General features: G+C 55.8%; 2 long non-coding RNA genes across 2 annotated transcripts; both read left to right on the top strand.

Annotated features, from left to right (window-relative positions):
- Positions 1-1,398: 1,398 nt before the first annotated feature.
- Positions 1,399-4,948, top strand: LOC123383487. Its single transcript, XR_006593237.1, has 3 exons — positions 1,399-1,599; positions 3,412-3,569; positions 3,910-4,948. It is a non-coding gene; the product is annotated as an uncharacterized LOC123383487 (long non-coding RNA).
- Positions 4,949-15,556: 10,608 nt separating this feature from the next.
- On the top strand, positions 15,557-24,060 carry LOC109496486. Its single transcript, XR_006593220.1, has 3 exons — positions 15,557-18,640; positions 19,154-20,970; positions 21,756-24,060. It is a non-coding gene; the product is annotated as an uncharacterized LOC109496486 (long non-coding RNA).
- Positions 24,061-26,001: the final 1,941 nt, after the last annotated feature.

Below are 26,001 nucleotides of genomic sequence, written 5' to 3'. Positions count from 1 at the left end.
GGGGAGGGGCAGAGAGAGAGGGAGACACAGAATCGGAAACAGGCTCCAGGCTCCGAGCCGTCAGCCCAGAGCCCGACGCGGGGCTCGAACTCCCGGACCGCGAGATCGTGACCTGAGCCGAAGTCGGACGCTCAACCGACTGAGCCACCCAGGCGCCCCTGGATTTACTCAGATCTTTTGAGGACGAGTGTGAAATACACACGAATGCACGCACACACACGCGCGTGCGCGCGCACACACAGATTCTCTTCCCATCGAAGCTCACGGAAAGGAGTGGGACACGGTAATTTGACTATGTGATAGTTTACCTACTCCTTTTGAGAAGGAGAGTCTTAGCGACACTACCAAGTCCCCGTCCCTGGGACAGGAAGCACCCTGAGTCATTTAGGTCACCCTTCAAATGTTTTATCCTTTCAGTTGTTGAAAAATACCATGCACACAGAAAAGAAGTTCTTTTATCTTTCAACAGCACTTTGGGGCATACCTATAGGAGATTCGCTCCTCTAGAACTTAGTCATCTTGTTTTTGCTTTTCACACTTTTGGTGGCTTCTTATAGGGTATGAATGTGTGTTTCGTCTCATTTTGACTCTGTCTCCAAGAATGGTTCCTCTCTGTAAGTTAAAATGGTAATGAATTCTTACAAAGATCTGACTTTCAACTGCAAAGTGATCAAAGGACTATTTAAAACTGGTTTACTTCTTCTGCTAGTTTCTCATCCCTAATGTTATTGCCGGAAACATGTGATGTAGGTCACATTCCTCATGGCTTTCTGAAAAGGGTTCTTGGGTTTGAGAGAAATGGGTGGGTGTCTTCCTTTGGGGTTACAAGAGGCACATCCGCCCATCGAGGCACAACAGAAATGTGTTTCGCGGTATCAGAATGGTTTAGAGCTTCGTCCGAATGCAGGACTGACTCATGTATTAGTTATCTATTGCTGCATAACAAACCACCCCACAATTTCGTGGCTTAACACAACAAACAGTTGTTATCTCAGACTTTCCGTGGGTCAGGAATGCAGGAGCAGCTCAGCCGAATGCTTGTGGCTCCGGGACTCTCACGAGGTTGCAGTCCAGATGGTGGCGGGGGCTGCAGTCATCTGAGGGTTCCGCCGGGGCTGAAGACCTTCTCCCGAGGTGGCTCATTCCCACGGCTGTTGGCAGGAGACCTCGGCACTTTGACACACGGCTCAGTCCATAGGGCTGCTCGAATGTGCCCAGGATGTGGCAGCTGGCTTCCCCCAGATAGCAACCAGGAAGCCACAATGCCTTGTATATCCTACTCAGGGATGTCACATACAGTCACTTCTGTCGCATTCTATCCATCAGAAGTGAGTCACTGAGTACCGCCCACAACTATAGGAAGGAAAAATCGAGCTCCACCCTTTGAAGGGAGGAGTATCAAGGAATTTGTGGACATATTTAAAAACCACCACAGGTGGTAAATAAGTTAATTGAATCCACTCGAGCGTTGAGGCAACATGGGCGGTAACCATGTACTTCCCTCTCCTCCAATCAAATGACAGACTGTTAGAACAGAAGCAGCGTGGGATTTACCTTGAACTTGGAACCCGAGGTTGAGAAAATAATTCCACCTGAAGGGTACGTATGGCCTTGGAGGCTTCGGTTGTCATAGTAACTATAAACAGGATTAACCGGGCTCTGTTGGGGTCTGTCTGGGGTGTAAGCAAATTCTCCCTGGAGCTTTGTAGGGCCCGTATCCTGCATCCCGGCCTCCGATTTCTAGCTGGCCACAAATATTATCTATATAGCATGAGGAAGCGTCGACCAACGTCAAAGATTCCCAAGAAGGCAGAATCAGGACTCTCATACAAATGTAAAATGAAGTCGTGTCCAAGATCTTATGTAACTCATTAGTTAAATGAAGGAATGGGCGAGATATTCCAACCCATTTAAAGGCAAACTTCGAGAACAGAAACCTGTATAGATAGGGAATATTGAAATACGTTTGCAAATGGCTGCAAACCCGGCTTTTGGGGTGGGGGTGGGGTGGTCCCTTTCCTAGGTGGGAAGTTTCTGTGCGTATTTGTAGGCGAGAAGGCAAGTATTCACAGTGTTACTAAGTCTCCGCACCTTCTTCAGTTGTAAAATAGCCTGGTCGGAGACAAAGGGTCATATCCCAGTAGGTTTCGACAACCCCACCCACCTCCCTAGGCTCCATTCCAGTCAAAGAATAGCCAGTAATCTCTTGCTTCCTCCAAACCCTTACATTTGTCTTTACATCGAGTAACCTCAACACCCTTGAGAGGCCCAAACAGGGTCCCCAGAGGGAGTTCTCTTAACCTTGGGAAGGTTGAGAATGAACAGGGGATAGATTAAATCAACCGAACGTACTGTAGTAATATTTGGGTGTTAAGTTCAGGAACAATCCGCGTGTGCCATTTACCTCGTAATGTTTATGTAAACTTGGGAGTTAGTAAAGAATTCGCCTTATGATTCCAACTTGAAATTGTACAATAGACTTTAGGCCAGCAGTTTTCAGGGAAAGGGAATTCAGATTCGACTCGGAAAGAAGAGTGACAATTGTTTAAGACAACTGGAGCTTCGCGGGGCACCCGGGTGGCTCGGTCGGTTGAGCATCTGACTTTGGCTCAGGTCATGATCTCACAGTCGGTGGGTTCGAGCCCCGCGTCGGTTGGCAAGCCTTGCTGGCAGCTCAGAGCCTGGAGCCTGCTTCGGATTCTGTGGCTCCCTCTCTCTCTGCCCCTCCCTTGCTCATCCTCTGTGTCTCAACAACAATTAAATGTTAAAAAAAAAAATTTTTTTTTAAGACAAGTGGAGCTTCACTATATTTACAAATTTAATTGGTTTGATTTATAAATGTTTGAGTCTTCAGGGAGGTTTTCATTTATGAGGGTCCTAACTGTCCATTCAAGTATCTGAATGCCTGAAAAAATGTTTATTTAGGAGGGGTGCCTGGCTGGCTCAGTCGGTAGAGCATATGACTCTTGATGATCTCGGAGTCATCAGTTCGAACTTCACGTTGGGTGTAGGGATAACTCAACAGAAAATGAGGGGCGCCTGGGTGGCTCAGTCGGTTAAGCATCTGACTTCTGCCCAGATCACAATCTCGCGGTTTGCAAGCTTGCGCCCCGCGTGGGTAAAGCAGGTAAAGGAGGCGTGAGACATAAGGCAGAACGTGAAGGCACATATTCTGTTTTCATTTAACGTGAGGTACGTGTCAGTTTTAAAACACAGCCCCAAGATTCTTTGACTCACCTCCCATTGAGAGATAAGAGGGAAGGGCCCACGACGTCCCCACCCCTGGAAGCTGGGTTGCTTGGCCAATAGACTGTGGCAGGATTTAACACTGCTAGCTTCCACGGTCAGGCCTTAAGTAACTGGCAGCTTCCATTTCCCCCTCTCTCTTGGGTGCTCGCTCTTGGCAACCAGCCACCATGCTGCGAGGAGGCCCAAGTGATCTTTGGAGAGGCCCTCATGGAGAAGAAACAGCGCCAGGACCAACTGGCCAACCGTGGGTGTGAGCCATCTTGAAAACGGATCCCCGCGTTCCAGCCGAGCTGTCCCAGCTGACACGGAGTGGCGCAGAGGTGAGCCGTCTCCAGAGTCTTGAGCAAAAGAAACGATTATTATTGTTTACACCACCAAGCTTTGAGGCGGCCTCGCATAGTCATAGATAGCCCAAACACGATATATAACTCACACATAGTAAAGTGTACCAATCCTAAGGGCGCAGCCCGATGAATTTTTACATTTGTACATGACCGTGTAGCCGTCAGTCAGGTTGGATATAGACTATTTGCACCTCCCCAGAAGGTTCCCGAGTCGAACAGCTTCTTGAAATACTACCCAGGCACCTGAACTATTAGCCTACCGCTCTGGGCAGCTCAGCATTTATTTATTTATTTATTTATTTATTTCTTTTCTCAGAGACGTTTCCAAACTGCACTGGATTCGAAACATTCTCTCCAGCATCCATCGATGAAATAAAAACAGGCTGTGATGTGCGGGCCAGAAAGGAGCCAAGCAGAATGCAGTCTGTAACCTCTGGGAAGTAGGTCGGTAGGAAAATGAGCCAATCTGCTCTGAAACTCCCCATCAGCAGAGTCACCTCGTAAAATGCAGGCACATAGGGTGTTGTCTTAAAACCTGTGGTCAGGCCTGCGAGGCCTGATTTGGTCCTTATGGGTCCTAACTGCCCAAAGCAACCGAGGCCGAAAAGGCTTTGGGGAATCTTTAAGCTGGGCCGGGGAGGGGGGAGGGGGAGACTCCCCCTCCAAAATCTGCCTCACCAACTGCTTTACTTCAAACTGTGGGCTGATTTCCATTAATCACACTTGGCCCTAATTACCCTGGAGCAGCCTTTCTTCCTCGGGGCCGGGGCAGGAATTTTAAGGGGCTCCCGATAATGCGCGTCCCTGAGACCAAACAATAGCGGAGGCTCCAGGAAGAGACTGGGTGAGGAAGCACCCGTGCCCGCTCCCTTCTTTCCTGGAGATCCAGGTTCCCGGCCGGCTTGTGATCTCCCCAGGTAGGAAACCGAGTTCCTCCACTAAATAGATTTTCCTTTTGTTGTCACATTAATTTGCAACTCATTAATAGTGACAGAAGTGAGGTACTGCACCGATGCCATTTGCATATTCATGAGTGACTTATTATTAAACAAATAAGATTTTCCTATCTTCGCGAGCACCCAAAGTAAGGCTGAACAGTACATTACACCGGCCCCGATGCTTTATTCTCTCTTTAATATGTTAATAGATGCAGTTGATTTCTTTAAGTAAATACGCATCTATAAAACAACACGTACTTTATAAAAAAGAAATCATTTAAATAATAATCCATTAGCAAAGTTGGCAACAATTTAAGAGGAACAACCCATTAATACCAACGCGTGAGAATCAATTTGCGAATTTTAACTCGGTTGGGTGGTGGGCTGCGGACGACCGGGGAGGAGGACCTGTGAAAGTGTGCGCGCTTAAAAAAAAAAATATTTTAATGAGTTTCCGGAGACAGGCACTCGAATCTTGCGCGTCTTTCGGGTGCCGGCTCCCAGTAAGGCGAAAACTGCCCGCGTCCCGATCCGGATCAGCGTTTTTCTGGCGTCCGCAGAGCACTGGAATTGTGAGCTGAAAGCAGGCCCGAGCGCCACGTCGACCCGGCCGCTTTCCCGGTGCCCAGCGGCCCCCGATTAGCACCGGGTTCAGCGGGTGGGGGCGGGGCAGGGCCTGGTCTCCCGGCGAGACTCCCCCACCGGGCTGGGACTGGTGGCCTCCCCTCCTATCCCCCGACCTCCCACCCCCCCTCGGGCATGGCTTTCGTCACAGCCGGCTCTTTCCTGCCGGGGTCAGGGCGGGCTCCCCCCGCGGCGGCGCGGAGCGCGGGGCCAACCGCGCACCCTTATCTCGGCCGAGTCAGACACTCGCCGCGCGGAATCTGTTGACATTTACTATTGTTCGCAGGAGTCCGGAGCACGGGGCGGGGGCGGGATGGAGGCGAGGAGAGGGAGGGCGGCGAGTGTGGGGCCTGCAGTCGGCCCGAATGTGTGTTTGTGTGAGCTCGCGAAGGAAGGGGGTGGGGTGCGCGCCGTCTCCTCGGAAAAGAAAAGTGGCCCGCGGGCCCGGAAGCTTCCAAGCCGGCTGACCGGGCTACGCCGGGAATCGTGGCCGTGGTGGGTGCGCAGGAAGGAAGATGGGGCAGCCGGCGGTGGGGTCCGCGGATGGAGGGGGTCGGTTCCAGCCGCACGGCCCCCGGTGACCCGCAGGACACAAGTGCATTTGTGCCGAGCCGTGGCGGGGATTAAAGTGCCATACGGCCCGAGCGAGGGGGGCGAGGCGGGTGGAAAACAACTCCCCGCGCGCACAAAGCGCGCATTGTTCCAGCCACCTCCATTATGCCGCGCTGCAGCCAAGAGCCCGTTTCGCAACTGCCCGCCCGGCGCGCGCGCGCGGGCGCGCGCTCACACACACACACACACACACACACACACACACACACACACACGAGACAGACATACAGACACACGCACATACACACACAAGAGATTATACACACGACAGACAGACACACACAGACAACATACACACGAATTTGCCCGGGCCGAGGCTGGGGGTGGGTGCGCTCCGCTGGGACTGGGAGAAGCCGCTGGGGCCGGGGTGGGAGGGGGGGAGTGCTCGTCTATTCAGGGCTAGGCTTTTTAATGTCTTCTCTCCCTAATCTCTCCAACACTTTTCCTTTTCTCCGTCTCCTCGGGCCTGCCCCGAGCGCACCCCAGAGCGTCGAGCTCCACAGGAGAAGCGGCGACGGCGGGGGTGGGGATTGGGGAGGGGCGCTCTCAGCCGCTGTCACCCGCGGATCGCAGCCCCAGGCGCGCAGCGCTTGCCGGCTCTGCTGAGGACACGTGCTCGGGAGGAACGGGGGAAGCATCCCGCCTTCCAAGGAGAAGCTCCCGGAGCGCCCCCATCCCGGGCTCTCCAGGACTTCCCCGGGCCCGGAGCGGGAGCTGCGGAATCCCGCGCTGCACTGCCGGGCCTGCCGGCTGGTGCTTGCCAACTAGGACAGCTCGACCGTCCCTACCCTCGCCACGCCGGTGCCCGGGCCCTGTCCTCTGTCCTTTCTGGCTTTCACGGCGCCGATAGGCACCCCGAGAGGAATTTAAGGCTTGCCAGCCTCTTAGGACCCTACCCCGTTCTCCGCCGGGAGCGGAGCGGGGATGGGCGGGGGGGGGGAGTAGGGAGAGACTAAGGCACCCCCTCCGCCTCCCGCCGCGCCCTCCCTGGTGGGCAGGTGGGGAGCGTAGGAGCCGGAGCGCGGCGAGCCAGCGCGGTCTGGTTTCCTTTACGTTTACAAGCTATAAATAAACTTCCCCTTGGGCGGATGCGCGTTGCGTCCAAGGGCGGCTTCCCGCCGAATCGGGCGGGTGGTTTACGATCCCGGCCGGGAGCTGGTGCTAGCGCGGCCTGAGCTCAGGGTGGGGCGCTGGCTCTGGGAGAGCTCAGAGGTCGGCCAGGAGTGGCCGAGTGACCCTCCATTTCCCGCGGGGCTGGGGCGCCTCTGCGGTGAGGCCCGAGGGTGGGGCTGGGTGATTTATGAGCCGTCACCCCACCCCGCCCCTCCCGTTTCACTTGTTTTCCTCGCCTTCTTCCCAAAGCCTCGCCTCCAACCTTGCCCAGGGACGATTTGGCCATTTCAGGCTGCTGGAGCGCCAGCACGGGCCCCAGCGGGGCGCGTGTCCGCAGGACGTGGGTGAGGCCCTCGGTGCTTTCACCCCCCGCGCCCCCGCTCGGGCTCGGGAGCCGGCGGGCTGAGCGCGACGAGGCTGGGCGGCCTTGGCCGGAGAGGCGGGGAGGAAGGGCCGGCCGCGCGACTCCGGAAACCGCGGGCCTGCGGGGTGGATCACTGACCCTCAAGGTCACCGGGCCTGGGGAAACCACCGGCCCCACGCCGGAGCAGAGGCCACCGCCCCAGTCGGAACCCTATGGGGGGGGGGGCAGTGCGCAGCTCCGCACGGAAACCAGAGGACAGAAGACGTGGCGCGGAGGCCGCCACGAGTCCCCAAACCGCTCTCCCTCCAAGGGACGCCGTTTCACTTGGCCTTGGCGCGCACACGGAGTCCCCAGCACATGTGTGTGGGGCGGCTAGTGTACGCGTATGGGCCTATGGGGACTGCTGAAGGAGTGGGGTGACTGTGGCAGCTGCTACGCTCGCTTCCGTTGAGACTTGGGAGGCTGCGGAGGAGAGAGGCGGCCAGCCGAGTGGGCGAGGGCCCGGCTTGGGAATGAGGAGGGGGCGTCTTCCCTCCGGGAGGCTCCGTAGCGAGCGCCCCCAGCGTCTCCTTCTCTCCCGTGTCTGCGTCTCGAGGGCAGCAGCCCCACAGCACCCCAGGCTCGCTCTTCTGCCCGGTGTTTGCTTAACCCTCAACCCCTCCGCGGCAGCTGCGGGTAGACGGATTCCTGGCGGCGCGAACGCCCGGGCTGGACCCCAACCTCGGGCCGTCGGGAGCGCCCCCCCCCGCCCCCCCCCCCCCAGTCTCCAGGTCGACGGTCCCAATGGACCGTCGTCTCCACCACCTACATGGGCTTGGGGGCCTTCAGGGATTGACAGGAGGGGACCCTTGGCAAGGTCTCCATTGTTCCCCGGGAGCTGGGAAGCTGACTCACGCTCTGAGCACAGAGCGATGCCGAGTGTTTTCTCGGCAGCCTTTACCCGAGTGCTTTATTTAGACAGGCTTTATTTACAGTACACATGTTTTCGGCTCGTTATTCTGGAAGCAGGAATGGAAACTGGGCAGAGCAGGAGTTCTCCCCGTGAGCCTCACGTTTGGAAGGGGCTGAGGCTCAGCGCAGTCGAAGGATCCCTTTCTGGCTGGCTAGGTTCCCTGGTGAGATGCTTGGGAGGAAAACAGCGAACGGATGAGAGTAGAGGGCGCAGGGCGGCACACAGGGAGTCACCCCCCCCCCCCCCAGTGCTGCTCTCCAAAACGCACAGCACGCCAGAGAGGTGAGACATCCACAGGCCCATTTCACAGACTTTGGGGAGGGTGAGGGCCAGCGGGTCATACAGACAGCACAAACTTAGTGAGAAAAGCAAGTGTCTTTAACTTCATTTCCTGGGCTTCTTCCTTCCTTACCGCTTTGGGCCTCCCAGGTAACCCAGACCTGGTGTCCCTGGATTCTGTGAAGGGCCTTGTCCAGGCTCCTGCGTGCAGGGTACAGGCCGGCCAGGCCGCTGGAAGGCCCGCGGTTGCCAGCCCGCAGTCAAGCCTGCTTTTTGGCAGTTGTTCAGTAAGTGGGGTGGTCCGGTTAGGGACTGCAGGAAATTGTCTGAGCTAGATTAAATATTTTACGAAACCTTCGGGGGGCCCACGGTTGACTTGAAGCTGGCAATGTTAAACCAAACAAAAGTGAATGAGTTCTCTCTCCTGACTTTTTAGGTACAGTTCAGAGAAAACTGGGGGTAGTGCCCCTTGGAGGAAGCAAGTTTAATGGCGTTTCCTCTCATTTTTCTCCACATCGGGATGTTGTAGTCTTCCTGCGGCTTTGCAGAACTCAGTAGCCTCCCTGGGGTTGCGGTGGAAGAAAGGCCTCTCTTGGGGTCTCTCTTTGGGGCGCCGCCGCTGACCTGCCACCCGTGGCCTCTGAATTCTCAGTCCTGGCCGGTTTGCTTGCTTCTGACTCCTGCTAGGAGCGAAGCACAGCCTGACGGGAGGTGGTGGGGCCCCAGGACCTGCGCCGGACACAGTGCGGACACTGCGGCCATTTCTCCCCACCTTCCCCTAGGGCAACCCCTGGGCGGGGGGGGGGGGGGGGGGGGAAGGCCTCCCCTTCAGGAGTCAAGGCCCAACAGCCTTCGCCTGGGTTTCTCTCCCTCTCTTCGGTCTCAGGCTGCAAGTCCTGAACTGCTTTTGGGGTCTGTCTGCCGTGTTGTGTTTCCCTTCCTGAATCTCACATCCCTTGGTCCCTGCCCCCCACTGGCTTGGGCCGCGGGGCTGGGGGAGGGACTGCTCCCCTGCATGGATACCCACCCCATCTCCATACCCAGGCTGCAGCGTAGGAGCTCTGCGGCCAGAAGTGCACCACGGCCATGCTGGAGGAGATGGCTTGACCTTTGCAGGAAGGGAAGAGAAGGCCGATTCACAGCTTCCCGCACACGCTGCAGGGAGACCCAGGGCTGCACTGGGAGCCGCAGGCAAGCGCCGCCACAGCCCCAACAGCTCTGACAGGAGCCTGTAAGAGGAAACCAGCTCCGGGAGGCAGAGCTTCTGTGCTGCGGGGTGTGTGTGCCCGGGGCGAGGTGCTCAGGCCTGCTTGGGCGAGTGGAGCTGTTTGGGGGTGAGGGCTGTGGCTGCTGCCAATGGAGCAGAGTCAGGGTTGGTGGGGGGGGGGGGCTCACAGAAGCTGGGGGCCAAGGTTGGGGTGGCCGTGGAGCATGGGGCCTCTGGAGAAGACAATGGCTAAAGGAAGCTGCTCTGGAGGCCCAGCCACCTGGAGACTGGCGTCTTTGATGCCACACCTTCCCAGGGGAAAAGAAGACTCCCTTATAATTTATAAGTCCCCAAAGACCCCAGGCACAATGATCTCAGAGCCAGCATGCCGGTCCAGGCGCACCCCAGGGGCGTGTGTCTTGGGAAGGGGTCCACGCTGGACCTTTCCTAGGCTCTGAGGGAGGGGTGGGCAATGATGGGGGTGTTTCCCACCATGCGCGGAGGCTGGGAAGGTGCCTCCTTTCGCTCCGCTGCTGGAAACCATTGTTTGAGTCTGCACCCAGTCTCCACGTGTCCAATTTTCGCGTCTGAAAAAAAGCAGCACAGAAACAAAACCATATGACAGGACTGGGCTGCAAACCTTGAAGAATCGAGAGGGTGGGGGAGGTGGCGGCTGGACAGGGGGAGGGGAAATTATGTGTGTGTGCGGGGCGGGGTGGGGGGGGGGGGAGGCGACGGCGCACAACTCTTAAGTTTCGGCGATTTCCTACCCGATCTCACCTCCCGGCGTTCTCATCTGATGCAGTTCCAACTCAAACGATTCCGCAGCCCCAGCGCTCGCGGGAGTGTGGGATTACAGTTGGGAGGCGAGGCGCTCGGGGACAGGCGACGCGCAGAGCTGGGGGGTGCGGAAGCACAGGCCCGCGGCGGCCAGACGGCTCCGTCCCCCTCCTGGTCCAGAGCGCGGAGGTCGGTCACCGCACACGCTCTGCTAGCTGGGGGTTGGGGGGGGGTGAGGGGGACAGGGCTTCTCCCTCCTACCTCTCCGGGGCGCGTGGTGCCTCCTCCCCTTCCTGAGATCCATTTCCTTAAAAACTAGCCTGAGGGCCAAACCTTTAGCTACGGGTTCCGACTTTCCCCACCCCCTGTGCCCTCTCAGCGTTTTCCAAACCTGCGAGGGCGCTTTAGGCCCGGCCTCTCTCCCTCCCCCCGCTTCCGCCTGTGCACGAGCCCGTGGCGGTCACTTCTGCGACTCTTGGGAGGCCGACGGCCCGGAGCTTTGTTCTCCCAGGGCTTCCCCCTCTCCCCTAAGTCATCCTTTCCTCCACACTTTATCTGCCCGCCTACCTCCCCCCCCCCCCCCAGGTCCGAGGACATAAACAACCCTAGTTCATAATCTCATTAGCATAGGCCTGGGTCCGGGTGACGGCGAGGCTCCCCGCGCGCCCCAGCGCAGCGCTCCACTTCGCCGCGAGCCGGAGTTTCCACCGGGCGTGCGCCCTGGGCGGGGGGCGGGGATGGTGCGGGGGCCGGTGTTGGCTCTGGGGCAAGATTGGGGCCGGCCGGGAAGAGGAGGCCGCCCGGGGCAGCCGGAGCCGCGGGAGGAAGGCCCCTCCCAGCGCCCAGTTGCCGTGGTCCCCGGAGCAGATGGCAACTTTGTCTCCTGGTGTGCGCGCAGCGACTTTCAACACATTCAAAAGGCTGCGCTCAGCCTGTCGGGGAAGCCTCGCTGACATTCAGAACCGATTAAAGACCCGAGACGGTGCCAGGCGCAGTGGAGAGTTATGAATTAATCATGGGGGTTACCGATATCTGAGGCTCCCCAGGGCAGCCCCTCTATTATTAAGCAGCCCCCACTGCCCACTCTTAACCCCCCCGCCACAAAGGGGTAGGCTCGGCGTCTTTTGCACTGCCCAATTAACAACCACCGGGTAATGTGAAAAGTGTTTGCCCTGCCACCCTCGGTGCAGGCTCAGGTCGCGCCGCTGGGCCTGCCAGACGCGCGTCGGGCAGAAAGCTCAGCCTCTGGGACAGGCCTCCGGTGAGCGCCGGGCTCCGGCCCGGGGGTGGGGTGGGGTGAGGCGCGTTCTCAGGCTCCGTGCCCCAGGCTCGGCTCCCTTCACCTTCGCAGGGGAGGAGGGGAAGGCCTGGGCTTGTGGGAGACGCCGGCCCCCACCCCCCACCGCCGGCTACGTGTCCTGGGTCCCCCAGCGCGGTGGCAGATTTGCGGTTTCGCGTGGAGGCTCTGGTGACGTTCCAGGCATGCAAAAACGAGGTTCGTGTGTGCTGTGAAAAGCCGCACAGTCCCTCGGCCTTCTAGCAGGCTCGCTGGCTGGAATCCTCGTGCTCCAGGCAGCCCAGAGTCACCCTAAGTGTCCGGCACCCCTGGGAGCCCAAGCATACATTTGCCACCGAACCCCCTGTCTGCATATTGTTAAATCACGTACACCCTTCTAATCTTCCCTATTTATTTCCCGGGCCTGCCTGGCCACAGATTTCTGCAAGACAGAGCAGTCTTCGGGTTCCTCCTGCTTCCAGAGGGGCCATAAAAAACAGATGGTCTCATTAGGAACAATTTATGCATATATATTTCGAAGAGTTCAGCAGAGCCGAGGTAGGTTTGCAGCCCCTGCGTCAGGCAGGAGCAAAATATCACCACTTGCAAATGTTTCCAGTTTGCAAAATAATGGCCTATCCAAAGTAGCTAAGCAACGAATTACTCAAACACTAGAAGGTTAGATGCCAATATTATCACATTCCTCGTGTTCCTTAAACCGTCCTCCTCCGCGGTCATTGGATTTTGGAGGGAGGTTCGCGGGCCTCGCACCCCTACGCCCGCGGCTTCCTTTCAACGACTATTTCCAATCTCCAAGTCAAATCACTTATTAATTATAGAGGCAACTCGAGCAAACCCAATTACCCGTAGGCAGCCCTTCCCAGATGGGAAGTCTGTCTCGCGGCTCCCACGGTGGCCCAATTTCTGGGGAGCCTTTTTTTTTTTTTTCCCTCGTCCGATTTCTTTTTGCCAGTGGACTGCCAGCGGCCCTGAATGTTTCCTCTCCCTGATTCCTCTTCCTGGAGGCAACTCCATTTTCTTACCCAGTTCCCTTTCCTTCCCCTTAGGAGACATCCCCGCCCCTTAGCAGGCGCTGCCTTCAGGCTAAATTTACCGCCGCGCCAGGTTTAAGCCTTAGGCGTTGCAGACAGAGCCCTATTCATTTGCAAAGGCGGAAGGCTGAGTGTTTCGCTCCCTTGGCTGCCCCTCGACTCCTCTGTCCTCCCCTTCAGGCCTAGCCGGTGGCTTGGGCTCACCTCGACTCGTGAGCTGCGGCCTTGGACTCCGCAGGGGTTCACTCTTGGTCGGAAGAAGGCCACCTCACTTTTAGTGCCGCCACAGTTCTGGCCATATGGTAATAATCATGCTAACCACCAGGATTTTGTACCAAGTCATTTCCACACACATCTATCTTCTTTAAACCCCACAGCCCCGCATTTATATGGGCACGATGTCTCCCATTTTGCAGATAAGGAAAGTGAGGTTAAGACATTTGCCCCAAATCACAGTTGGGTGGAAATGAAGCTCTTAATCCAAAACCTGAGTTTTCACTCACAGCTTCAAAGACACCTTCTGTAATAGTATAAAACCACGGCAGGAAGGAGGGGCGCGGTTTGTTTGTGGCAGTGGACGTCTGGTAGCGCAAAGGCCTCGGAGGGTTTCAGACAAGTGGTCTAGGCATCCACTTGGCATTTGGAAAGCACACCGGCCGGACGCAGGAGAGACCTGGAAAACGGAGGCGTGCTTGGGATTTGGGGCGCGGGGGTGGCTGCACTGGCTGGGGACAGGGTTGCGGGGCAAAGCGGGGCTGCAGGGGTCTTGCAGAGCTTGGAGAAGGCTCCTGTCGCCCCTTCGGGACCGCAGCAGCCGCTTCCGAGGCTGTGGCGCTCGTGGGACGTGTTGCGGGGCGTGGAGGGCTCGCCCGGGCGACCTGGGGGGCGCGCAGCGCGACAGCAACCCGGGGAGGTCCCCAGAGGCGGTTGGCCTCGGCGGGGCTTCCCGGGCGCGCTCGCTAAGATGGAGCCAGCAGTTCCGCGGAGGAGGGGAGGGGAGGAGAGAGGAGAGGAGGGGGGAGAGGGATGCGCGGGCGAGCTGGTAACCGTCTGCAGCGAGGAGTGTAATTGCCCCTGTGACCGCGGGCGGCGAGGGCGGGGCGCGCGCCCTGCCTCCTCCCTCCCACTCCGCCGCGGCGCGGAGCTGGCTTTTGGCTGGGAAGGCACGGAGCACCTCGAGGGCCTGGCCGGCTCTGCGCAGGGCGAGGCCGTTCCTAGCCCTCGCCGCCAGGACAGCCGGCCTCGGTGCTCCCGCCTGGGGCCTCGCCCCAGCGCGAAGGCTGCTTCCTTTGGCCCCCCGGCCCTTCCCGGCACCAGCCTCCCTCCGCCTTGTGGTGCGCCTTGGCCGGGGCCTGGGGCTGTCAGCTGCGCCCTGGTGACGTCGTTCTCTGGAGAGCGGCGGCCAGCCCTCCACCCCACCCCCCGCTTCGGGTCGCCCTGGGCCACCCCAGCCGGACGAGGCCGAGCTGGGCTGCGCGGCACTCGGCCGCCGGTCCCCGGGTCGGAAGGGAGACGCGACTTCGGGCAGTCCCTGCGCCCCCCGGGTCTCCCCGCACCGTCGGCGGGCGCGCTTTGCCCTTTAGTGGGTTCCTGGCCCCGCGCCGAGCAGAGGGGCCGCGTCGGAGGTGGGAAGGGGGCCCGGGCCGGCCAGGGATTCCGGAGTTTGTAACCCGTGTAGTTTCTGGCTTTCACGGCTCGTTTGAAATCCTCCCACAGGAAGATGTCTGCCAAGGAGGCCTGCGCCGCTCGGAGCCCCGCGCGGCCACCCGGGTGTGCGAGTGTGAGTGTGTGCGTGTGTGTGAGCGCGCGCGCGCGCGCGCGCTCGAGACCCGGGAGTGAAGGGAGGGAGCCGGCCCCGGCACTTTCTCGGCCGCAGAGTTTCGAGCGCGGCCTGTAACGCGGGGCCTGGCACCCAGGGCTCGCCCGCGCCCCAGCTTCGGCCTCGTGGGTGCCCCGGCGGCCTTCTCGCGCCTTCCTCCCTGCCCCCGCGGCAGGAACTGTTAACCCAGGCAGGTGACTGCGCCCCGGCGCCCGTCGTGCGTTGGTCTTTATACCTCGTGAGTTCAACACTAATGAGTTATGGGTTGGCCCACGAAAACATAATGTGTAAATTAGGAATTTAATGATGTGTAAGATTAAAAGCTGCGCAGGGTTGCATTTATTTAAGGCTGCCATCTTGTGTTCGCAGAGAAATTACTTGAACGACATTGACCCCCCTTGCCCGCAGGACTGGAGATGGCACGGGCGCGGTGGGTGGGTTCTGGGGGCTCCGGGCGGTGCCCCCGCGGCTCTGGCACGGTGGAAGGGAGGCCTCAGCGCAGCGTGGTCTGGGGAGGCCTAGACCGAGGGCTGGCTTTGGGTGGGCCCTTTCCCAGGAAGACTGAAGAGGGGTTGACGAAACCACGCGCCCCCGCCCCCCTCCGCCACCCCTTTCCCGGGTCTGGAATTGGCAGGGTCCACGGGGTTTGCCAATTTCTGGATAACTTCCAGCTCTTTCCCATCCTGGTGCTCTCCGGCGTTTGTCGGGGTTGCCTCCGGATTTCAAAAGCACCTATGGACATGTCTGGGGGAACCCTGGCTGCTTCAGGGGATAGGTTTTATGTCAATGAAGGGCAGATCCAACACTCGCAGCTGGGACAAATGAAGAAAAATGGATTAAACAAAAAAATAGGCCAACCCTGTGGACCCTGCCAATTCCAGACCCGGCAAAGGGGTGGCGGAGGGGGGGCAGGGGCGCGTGAACCATTCCCTGCTTTTATGCTCTGACACTGGGGCGGCCTGGTCTGTGACAGCGTGCCTGGGCACAGGCCAGCAGCCACGTCCGTCCTGCGGGTCCCCGCTTAGGTCTGCAGAACTAGGGAGATTCGTCTGGTTCTGCTGCCGTGGTGACTGGCAGGTGGGATGCCTCTCGTGAGCACCTTCCCCCCACCAGGAAAGGGGATGACTAAAAGCATCCGGAGAAAGAACTTTTAAGGAATGAAGGCCTGCCTTGGTAAATTCTAGAGTCCCAGGGCCCCTTGGGACATAGGCCTCCGGCGTGTGTTTTTCTAGACCTTGAAAGAGTTAATGGGAGAAATGTTCATGGTTTGTCTGTTTGCTCAGGCCCCACACTTATCTGACCAATCGCTGGGAGGGTATAACTTTAGAAGTTTCGTTCTCTATCCCACTTGGCTCAGAGTTCCAGAAAACCCTTGTTTAAGTAATCACGATAATCCGTTCAGATTCCTTAAGGCCTGAAGCCATTTGGTGTTCCCACTTGGGTCCTGTAAGAAAAGACGAGGAGAGAAAAAGGCAGCGTATAATAGAGAGCGTTGTAACAAAGCCCCTCTGAAAAACTTTCCTCCCTGACGTGGCTGTGTTGTCCAGGTAAACTTCCTAAGGGCGTCTCCGAGCGTCTGAGAAATGGTCCTGTCGGGCCTGGATGTTGGCAAGGAAGGGAAAGATCACAGGGGGGCCGGGTGCAGGGGCCATATTTTCCCTTTTGGTGAAAACGTGAAGGGGATACTTGACCTCCTTGGGGAGCCGGGGGAAACATACCTCATCGCGGGGAGCCAGTCAGGGTGGCAGGCCTTTGAGGGACTACCGATAGGACACCTGGCTGTTGGTATCGGAAAGAAGGTGTGTGGGGGCACCTGGCTGGCTCAGTCGGTAGGGAATGGGACTCTCCATCTCGGGGTCGTGAGTTCGAGCCCCCTGTCGGGCTCAGAGGTTGCTAAAAAGAAAAAAAGAAGAAGAAGAAAGGTGCTGTGTGGTTTCTTGCAGCCCTTCAGCCGACTTGTTCTATTGCTGTCTCTAATGTGATGTCTTAAAGGGGTCCCTCAGCCCTGGACCTGCCCTCTGAAGCCCAAGTCAGCCTGTCATGGAAAAGCGCCCTGCCACCCCCTCCCTCTTTAGCCACACTGTCCCTGATCTGGGCCCGAGGGCCTCAGACATCCAGGCCCTTTATTCTTCCCCCTAAAGAAATTCTTCGCTGAGCTATCACAGTAGGCTGGCCAGACCTGTCCCCATTTCTGGTGACATTCTCCAGGGTTTTGCTTAGTCGTTTATACACCATTCCCAGAGAAGCTGCAGGCGGAAGTGAAAGAATGCTTGGTTGACTTTTTGTAAGTCCTTTCTAGTCGGTTCTGCGGCTGATCTAGCCCTACACGCTTAGGCAGGCCTCTTTCCCTCTCCGCGCCCAGGTGTGGGGAGAGATGATTTCAAAGGGCCTTTTCAGTTCAGTCTTTCTGACAATTTCTTTGACAAGGCTGGAAGTAGCTAGGGTTCTAATCCTCAGGTCTGGATACAAGGAAAAGGCAGTTTTTTGTTTGATTGGGAGGTTTTGGTGTTTCTGGCTTCTTTGCCTGTCCAACGTCTGGTCCCCCTTCTAGATCCAGAACCCACACTGTGTTTGGAGAAACCATTCCTCATCCCACTCTGGCCACACTGATTGGTTCAGAGGTTGGCCTGTGAGCCGAGTGTGTCCCAGAGAGACCATTGCAGAACTTGCTGTTTCTCGCGGAGAAGAGAATCACGCTTTGTCAGAACCTTCATTGTCTGAGCCCCTGGATCCCACTGAACCTGAAGCCAGACCTGCCCCAGGCTATTTCAGTTATGTGTGCCAATAAATCCCTTTCCTTTGCTGAAATCACCTTGACCTGGGTTTTCTGTCGTTTGATTTCCCTGCCTCCCTTGGGAACGGAGAGGTCACTACCCCCAGGCAGGTTCCCAGAAGTTAGATCCAGGTGGTACAGAGCCAGAGTGGGAACCCCGATCTCTCCTGCCACACTGCTTGGCCCAACGAGCTTCGTCATCATTTTAGTTTCCTTTCTGTGGCCTCTTTGCACGTTTCCAAGGACCCATCCGGCAAGTCAACCTAGAACGCTGGGGCATCTCCATCCTGGTTGGTGCCAGGGGAGAATGTTTGCTTTCATTTCTGGCAGAGACTGTTCAGGATTTCACCCCTCCTAAGCTGACCTCCCAAGATCAACTTCCTTTCGTTTGGTTTTCCGTTTTGTTTTCTTGCCCCCGTTCCAAGGACATTTTCTTGACTCCCATCCATTCCTTTAATCTGATCTTCTATATTCCACTTTCAAGACACTTCCCAGGCCTGGGTCTGGAGACCAAGTGCCTTGTAATTAATAGTTTGTTGTGGCGTAAATGACCTGCCTGCTTCCCCTTGCCCACCAGACCTCGGCGCTTTGTCGCCCTTCTTTCGAGCAGCTTCTAGGGCCTCGAGTCTTTCAGGAAGCCTTATCAATATCTGAGAAAGAGGTGGCCATCTTCCCTGGCTCTGGCCCAGATAAAGTAGTGTGGCCCCTCACCCCTGCCTACCCCAGCGCGGCCAGCCCTGTCACAACGTAAAATACCAAAATACCGAGAGCCCTGGACCAGGAGATAAGAGACCCGGTATCAGGCAAATATTCCAGTTAGTCTCACTCACACCCGTTCCGCCTCCCTTCTGCTTTCTCACGCTCTACCACAGAGGTGAGATAGTGAAATTCTCAAATTGCTAGGTTACTTTAGAGAGGCTGGTGGCCATGTGACTCAGTCCTGGCCAACGAAAGGTGAGCAGAAATCTCCGGGAAGGGTTTCCCTTCCTAAACAGATAAACATTTTCTGGAAGAGAGAACACCTTTAATCCTTGTCTTTTTTTTTTTTTTTTTTTTCCCCTGCCTGGAATACAGATACTGTGCCTGGAGGTACAGCAGCCATCTTGGGACCATGAGGATGAACCCCACAAGCAGTGGACAGCAGAGTAGGAGGATAGAGGGGTCTGTGATAACCTAAGTAGCTGCATGAGCCCTGGATTCTGTATGTTTCTCTGGATTTTTCCTACAAGAGAAAAAGAAACTCCTTACTCAAGCCACTGTTAGTAGGATTTCTTCCTTCCTTCCTTTCTTCTTCTTCTTCTTTCTTGAAAGTAGGCTCCATGCCCAATGTGGGGCTTGAACTCATGACCCTGGGATTAAGAGTTGCATGTTCTACACCCCGGCTGTGTTCCTAGCTCTGCCCTAACTCATTGTGTGGTCCTGAGCAAGTGACTTCACTTCTCTGGCCCTCAGGTTCCTCATTTGTAGAGTGAATATTTGTGAGTACATGCTTTAGAAGATTCTGTAGAGCTACCTTATTCTGATTTTATAAATGTAGCTTTGCATCTTTTTTCCGTCGTCCCTGCCTGCGTTTAGGCCTTATCGTCTAAGGCTGCCGCCCAGGCTCCTGACCTCCAGGTCTGCTCTACCTTGCACATTTCACACACCTCCCTCTGATTAACTCCAAATATAGGAAGTCTGCTTTGTTATGCTTGAAAATTGCTAATGGTTCTTCTTACCCACAAAATAGAATCCTGAATCTTTTTTTCTTTCTTCCCTACAAATGTCAAAGGGTGGTTATACGGCTGTGATAAGCAAGATCCTACGTAATTGGCTCTACAACGGAGAACTGATCCACTGAATGGGAACGATTCTAGAAGAGACATAAAACCCGGTGATGACTTAATCCACGACAAACCAAATAACCAAATAGCAGATATAGGAATGATTATTTAATAAATGCCGTGCGCACAATTTATTGGTACGGAGGCCTAACTTGGATTTGTAACTTACGCCGGGCTCTGTCTGTGCACCCCACCTCCCACCAAATTCTGGATGCATTTGCGTTAACTATAAAAACAAAGCAAAAATATACCAACGGTAGCAAGCACAGAATCAGAAGAAAATAGGAGGGTATTTGTAACATACAGGTAAGAGGATAGGTGGACTTAATAGAAAAATGACAAAGGGCAAAATGCCATTTTTTTTAATGTTTATTTTGGAGAGAGAGAGACAGAGACGGAGAATGAGGGGGGGAGAGGCAGAGAGAGAGGGAGACACAGAATCCGAAGCAGGCTCCAGGCTCTGAGCTGTCAAGCACAGAGCCCGATGTGGGACTCGAACTCATGAGCAGTGAGATCATGACCTGAGCCGAAATCGGACGCTCAACCGACGGAGCCACCCAGGCGCCCCGGAAAATGCCATCTTTTGATGTAACAATAAAGTGTGGGTGTATTTTGGGAGTTCTGCATTCTTCCCCGGGGATCTGTGCTCCTGTCCCTCCATCAGTACCCCGCTGTCTTGAAGACTGTAGCTGTCAGTAATCTTTCGTATCAGGTAGAGTGAGAATATCGAGTCTTTAGACCGTGACCTGACTCAGTTTACCGTTCCCGCTAACGGGTCTGATCGGTCTGATCTCACGCCTGCCCCTGAGACCAGCTCTTCCCGTGGGATTTACTTCCGTTCCTTCCTTTTCCGTGAAGCCTTTCTTGGTTCCCGCTGCCTCTTTTGAACCTGAAAGGTGAGGGTTCCTTCCCTCTTGAATGCCCTGCGCTCTGTATCTGTGTCATTCACTTGGACTTTCACACGTAATCCCTTCTCTGTGCTCGCCTTCTTGGTGTGGTGGATTCCAGGTACCACCAGACGCCCAGGGTCCGGGATGCAGTAGGTCCTTGGCGAATGATTCATTGTCGGAGAGAAAGACTAAACCAGACTCCGCTCCTACTTCAGGAAGGCATACGTGTGCGGTCGTCAGGGGGCAAAAGTACGCACGTGTCCTTTCGTTGCTGGTTTGCCAGGAGGTCCCTGACACCACATCGGTGCAAAGCGAAGTCTTCCCGGATCCACAGGCTGATCCAGGCTCTCTCTGTGTGTTTCAGGTTGGTTTATTTATTTTGAGACCCCGAGAGAGGGTACGAGCCCGGGAGGAGCGGAGAGAGAATCGCAAGCCGGCCCCTCGCCGTCGGCGCGGGGCTTGAACCCCGGACCGCGAGATCGTGACCTGAGCCGAAATCAAGAGCGGGACGCTTCACCGACTGAGCCGCCCAGATGCCTCTCGGGGCTCTGGGCTTAAGCAGGACCTGGAGTGGTTGTAATAATTATTGGTAGCACCCAGCTGCATAACAAATGACCCCCAAATCCCCGTGGCTTACCACAAACCCTGATGCCTCACCCTTGGATGCTTGTGGCTTCTCGGCTGCAGCCTAGGGGTTGGATCGAGGTCAGCTCCATGCATCTCTCATTCCAGAGTCCCACGCGAAGCTGCAGCAGCTACCTGGAGACACGTTCTTCTCCTGGGGACGGCAGGGGTTCGGGAGGCCAGGCCCAAACGAGGAAGCGCGTTTGAAAACCTCCGACTGGATCCTGTTGACTTCGGTTCCATCGACCAAAGTGAGTCACCTGGCTGAACCCCACATTAGTGGGGACCGGGAGGGGGTGCACCGAGGGGCTGGGGCAGGGGCGGGAGGAGGGGGTGTTTGCGGAGCAAGGACGCAGTGGGCCGCACCGCGTGCTGAGCCGAGGCTGGGGGCCCGGCTCCAAAGGCCTGCCGCCAGAGGTGTGGCCATGGCCTTGCGGGGGTCTCAGAAGAAGATCTAGGAGGAAGCCAAACTAGATGGGGGCCCGCTGCTCTCGAAGGCAATCCCGTCTCGGGTGCAGGGAAGGACGCGGGAGCTGCCGTGGGCGTTGCCAATCAACGTCCCCCCTCCGTGGTTTCTCTGTCATTCCGCTGCTCATCCTTAGTGGGGAACAATCTTGATTGCCATTTGCTCGTTAGGAAATACTAGGTCCTGGGAAAACATAACCTTCGAAAAGACGGCGGTCAGGCCACTCTGTGGCGAGGCTTTTCTCTCAGGTGTCTGGTGTTTGAGTCCTTCAGAAACCAGGAGAGGGGCGCCTGGGAGCTCACTGGGTAGAGCCTGCGGCTCAGGTCATGATCTCATGGTTCGGGAGTTCGAGCCCCGTGTCGGGCTCGCTGCTGTCCGCACAGAGCCTGCTTCGGATCCTCTGTCCCTCTCTCTCTGCCCTTCCCCTGCTTGCTCTCTGTCTCTCAAAAATGAATAAATAAACGTTTTAAAAAAGCCAGGAGAGATTGGGGGCGGGAGGCGGGGGGGGGGGGACAGGGAATCTTCTCTAGATGAGGGAGAATAGCTGAGGCTTTGCTGGAATGTTTCCAGGTTCTCCTCACTGCTCCTCCTGGGAACAGAGTCTGGGGGGAGCCAGTGTGTTCCAGAAGAGTCAGCACAGTCCGAGGGAGAGATCGGCCCTCTGGCAGCAGCCAGCCGATGAGAACCAATTATACACATCTCTTCCCAACTCTGCATCGGGTGATGTCAAGTCGAGAGCTTGAAATCTGACCACACTGGGAGTATTTACACCACAGGAATCGGCGAGCACTACAGACGGGCCTTCCCCACCCCGGGAGAGCCGGTTGTTAAATATTTACCAGCACATCGCTGCTGCTGAGGGACAGGTCTGTGCCATCAGAACCTTAGAAGTGCCTTTCTCGAGATTTCTTGGAAATCTCCTCCCTGCCAGGGAGGGAGGGAAGTGACCGAATCTGTAGGAGGCCGGCCCTATCTAGCGCTTTCTATTGAGCGCATGATTGTCATTCATCACCTGAAAAGGTGATAAATCTCCCCGGTGTTGAACAGCTCCAGAATGAATGAAATGGAATTAAATGTCCAGGCACGCACAAGCTCACGCCCGGCACGGAGCCCAACACGGGGCTTGAACTCACAACCCGGAGATCAAGACCTGAGCTGAGATCAGGAGTCGGACGCTTAACCGACTGAGCCGCCCAGGTGCCCGTCCTTCTGTATTCTCATCCAGCAGATCTCTTTCGAGCGCCCGACTTGTGCGGGGCACCGTGCCCCCATGACTCCCTAGGCCCCAGCGCGGGCAGCCTTGCCCAGTTGTGGCTTCTGGTCTCACCTACGTGATCTGCGACCTGAGGGCAGGATTTGGGTCGTCTACTCCCCGATCCCCTGCCCTACCCTCACAAAGCCCATCATTAATTCCTGCGGGAGCTGCCACCGCCCCCCCCCCCCATCCTTTGGCATGGTGTTGGCAATCTCTTAAGGAGAAAAGAATAATTTTGTCTCCTGTCACGTAGCAAAATCAAAGCTTTTGGCGAGCACGAAGCCTGGGAGGCCTTTACCGCCACACATATAATTAGAACTTTGGGCTAAACCCATCCCAGAGGAGCAAAACATTACATTTTAAGGCACATGCTTTTGGATTTATTTATTTAAAAAAAAAAAAAAATTTTTTTTTTTTTTTCCGAAAAAGCCGTTCGTTCCCTTCCTTCCCTCGGATGACATCACGCCTGAACACAGCACACGGCTCTCCATCACTTTAAAGGGGGAGCGCTTTGCATGCTGTCTTTCCCTTCAGACCCTTACGAACCAGACCTTCCCTGGGAGCCCCGGGATGGGCATTTTCCCTCAGGTACAAGGATCATTACAAGGCAAGCATTCTTAAACCGGGTCTGCTCCCAACACAGCATTTCCACATATGGATATTAATTTATGTGATCACTTGAATACAAACGCTCGGCTGTCTCCATAAGTTATAGAAGCAATCATCCCAGGGAGCATCGGAGACACCGAGAGTCAATTCCTGTGTAATAATTTCATATTCGAGCCAGGGATGCCAAATCACGGCCCCTTTGGATAAAATGTGAGCCTGTGGAAACACTCCCCTCCCCCTTTTTATTATTGTGCATTTTATTTCTCCATAAAATACGTTTATGCCCTGGAAAAACAAACCAACCCAGGGGGCCAGGCTGACAGCGTGATGCAGGGGGTGCTCTGCCGGGAAGCTTCTGACTCAGCCACTAGCAAGCAAGGCGATGAGGGAGTGTGTCCGCGAGCTGCTGAGAAAGCCCTCCTGGGGCCAAACCTTGAGGGGGCAGGCAGCCAAAGATCGCCAAGCCTTGGAACAGAAAATCACCGAGCCTTGGAATGGAAGAAGGTCATCTGGCCCCGCTTCCCATCTTGGTGGGAAGCCTCTTTTTCCTTTTTTTTTTTTTTTTATACAGCTTTATTGAGATATAATTCACATACCATATAATCCACCCACTTAGCGTGTACATTTCAGTGAGTTTTAGTGCATTCCCACAGAAATGCAACCGTCACCACTTTTTATCATCCCCAAAAGAAACCCCATCCTCATTAGCAGTCGCTCCCCATTTCCCTGCGACCCCTCCGCAGCCTTGGGCAACCACTCATCTGCGTCTTGCGTGACTGGCTTCCTCCACTTAGCGTGATGTTTCTGTTTTTCATTGCTCTTGGGTATATACCTAGGAGCAGAATTGTTGGGTCCTACGATGACTCTGTGTTTAGCCTTATTGAGAAACAGCCAGACAAGTTGCCGCAGTGGTTGCCCCGTTTTGTAGCCTCACCAGCGGTGTGTGTGACTTCCGTTCCCCCCACTTTTTTGGATTTGATAAATTGTGGTCAAATACATGTGACATAAAACTTACCATTTCTTTAAAAAAAGGTTCATTTTTGAGAGAGAGACACAGAGCGCGAGTGCGAGAGGACAGAGAGAGAGAGGGAGACCCAGAATCCGAAGCAGGCTCCAGGCTCTGAGCTGTCAGCACAGAGCCCGACGCTGGGCTTGAACTCATGAACTGCCAGATCATGACCGCAGCCGAGGTCAGACGCTTAACCAACTGAGCCACCCAGGCACCTATAAAATTTACCATTAAAAAAAATTTTTTTTGATGTTTGTTTTAGAGAGAGACAGACAGAGGACAAGCGGGGGAGGGGCAGAGAGAGAGAGGGAGACACAGGATCTGAACCAGGCTCCAGGCTCCGAGCTGGCAACACAGAGCCCGACGCGGGGCTCGAACTCACAGACCGCGAGATCGTGACCTGAGCCGAAGTCGGACACTCAACCGACGGAGCCACCCAGGCGCCCCTCCCCCTGATAGTCTTTATTCTACTTCCTCTCTCTCTGAATTTACCTGTTCTAGCGTTCCAATTCCTTTTCTAGTTTTCCTGACAGATGTTTCTCTGGGTTCCGCTTGAATACCTCCAGCGACAGAGGGCTCGCTCCTTTGCCAGGCATCCCGTTCCGCTATCAGAAACATCTGCTGAGAAGGCTTTTATAGCTTCCGCCCCGATCAACTCCCATCAGACCCGTCCACAAACCTTAGTGTTGCCCTCTGGATTTAAGGCATGTCGGACAAGTTGACTTCCCCATCTGCAAGAGAAGCTGTAATGGAAAACCCCCCTCCTTTTTCAAACAAAAGCCGAAGCCTCCTAGGATCTAGCTCTGGGAGGACAATCTCTTAGCGGGATGAGGAGTGAGCCGCTCCGACCTTCTGGCCCCTGAGCCCCCTTCCGCTGGGGGATCCTCACTTTGAAATCTACAGGTACCACCACACCAGGGCCCAGGGTTGTCCCCTGTTCATTTCACACTTGGGTCCCTGGGATATGCTCTACCCAGCTTGGCTCCTCTTGAGACCTTTAAACACTAAGGGACAGGAGTAGGGACACTGACATGGAACACACAAAACAAAAGCCCCCAGCCCCGCAGAGCCCGCCTCTTCCAGGGCTGCCCTAAGCCACAAGGGTTGGGACGATCTGTAGATTCTTTCCCTCCGTCTTCGCTGGGCTTTCTTTCTGAAATTTCTGTTGTTCTCACGTGTTGCACCTCCCGGATGATTCTGCATGTCTCTTATCTTTTCTCTTACGGTTTCTGTCTCCTTCATTATACTCTATGTTCTGGAAGAATCTCTTGATTTCTTTTTTTTTTTTTTTTTTCTTTCCGGCCGTCAGTCAACTTCTTTCACTCTGTCCTCATATTTGGAACTTCCAAGGGCTCCTCCTTTCTCTAATTGTTAGTGCCACCTTCTTGCTTTATGGGTGCGATAGCTTCTCGCGGCTGAGCGGAAAGTGTTGTTTTCTCCTCCCCCTCCCCTTCCTCCTCTTTCTCATCTTTCTTCAAACTCTCCCCAGTTTACCAAAGTATCTGTTTCCTCCAGGATCAATTTTCCTGTTGTTCTTCTCTGTCTTTCTCTTTGATGTTGCAGCCTTTCTTTGGATGAACAGCCGGGGTGGGGGTGGGGGGGGCGTCTCTTCCTGTGTAGCCGGAGGAGCGACGTGGACCAGAGCGTTGTAGGGTTGTGTGACACAGGCGGGGACTGGTGGTTGGGGGACTCCACTGAGGTGAGCCTGCGGGGAGCTGGGGTCTCCCAGATGCTGGATCATGGCGGGGGGGGGGGTGCGGGGGCGGCTTTCTTCGAAGCCACTGTGTATACACAAGCCTCTCCAGTTCTCCGCAGAAAATGTGTGCCGTGTCTTCAGAAGAGGGTCGTCCCTGCTTTGGCGTGAACTCTAAGAAACCAAGAAGTTTGCTCATGGCTCTCCTGCCCCCAGAGGTGGGAGTGGTAGGGGTGGTGACCCTCAGTCA

This window comes from Felis catus, chromosome X, assembly GCF_018350175.1.
Source record: "Felis catus isolate Fca126 chromosome X, F.catus_Fca126_mat1.0, whole genome shotgun sequence".
Classification (NCBI taxonomy): Eukaryota; Metazoa; Chordata; class Mammalia; order Carnivora; family Felidae; genus Felis; species Felis catus.
This window is presented reverse-complemented; position numbering and strand designations above follow the sequence as displayed.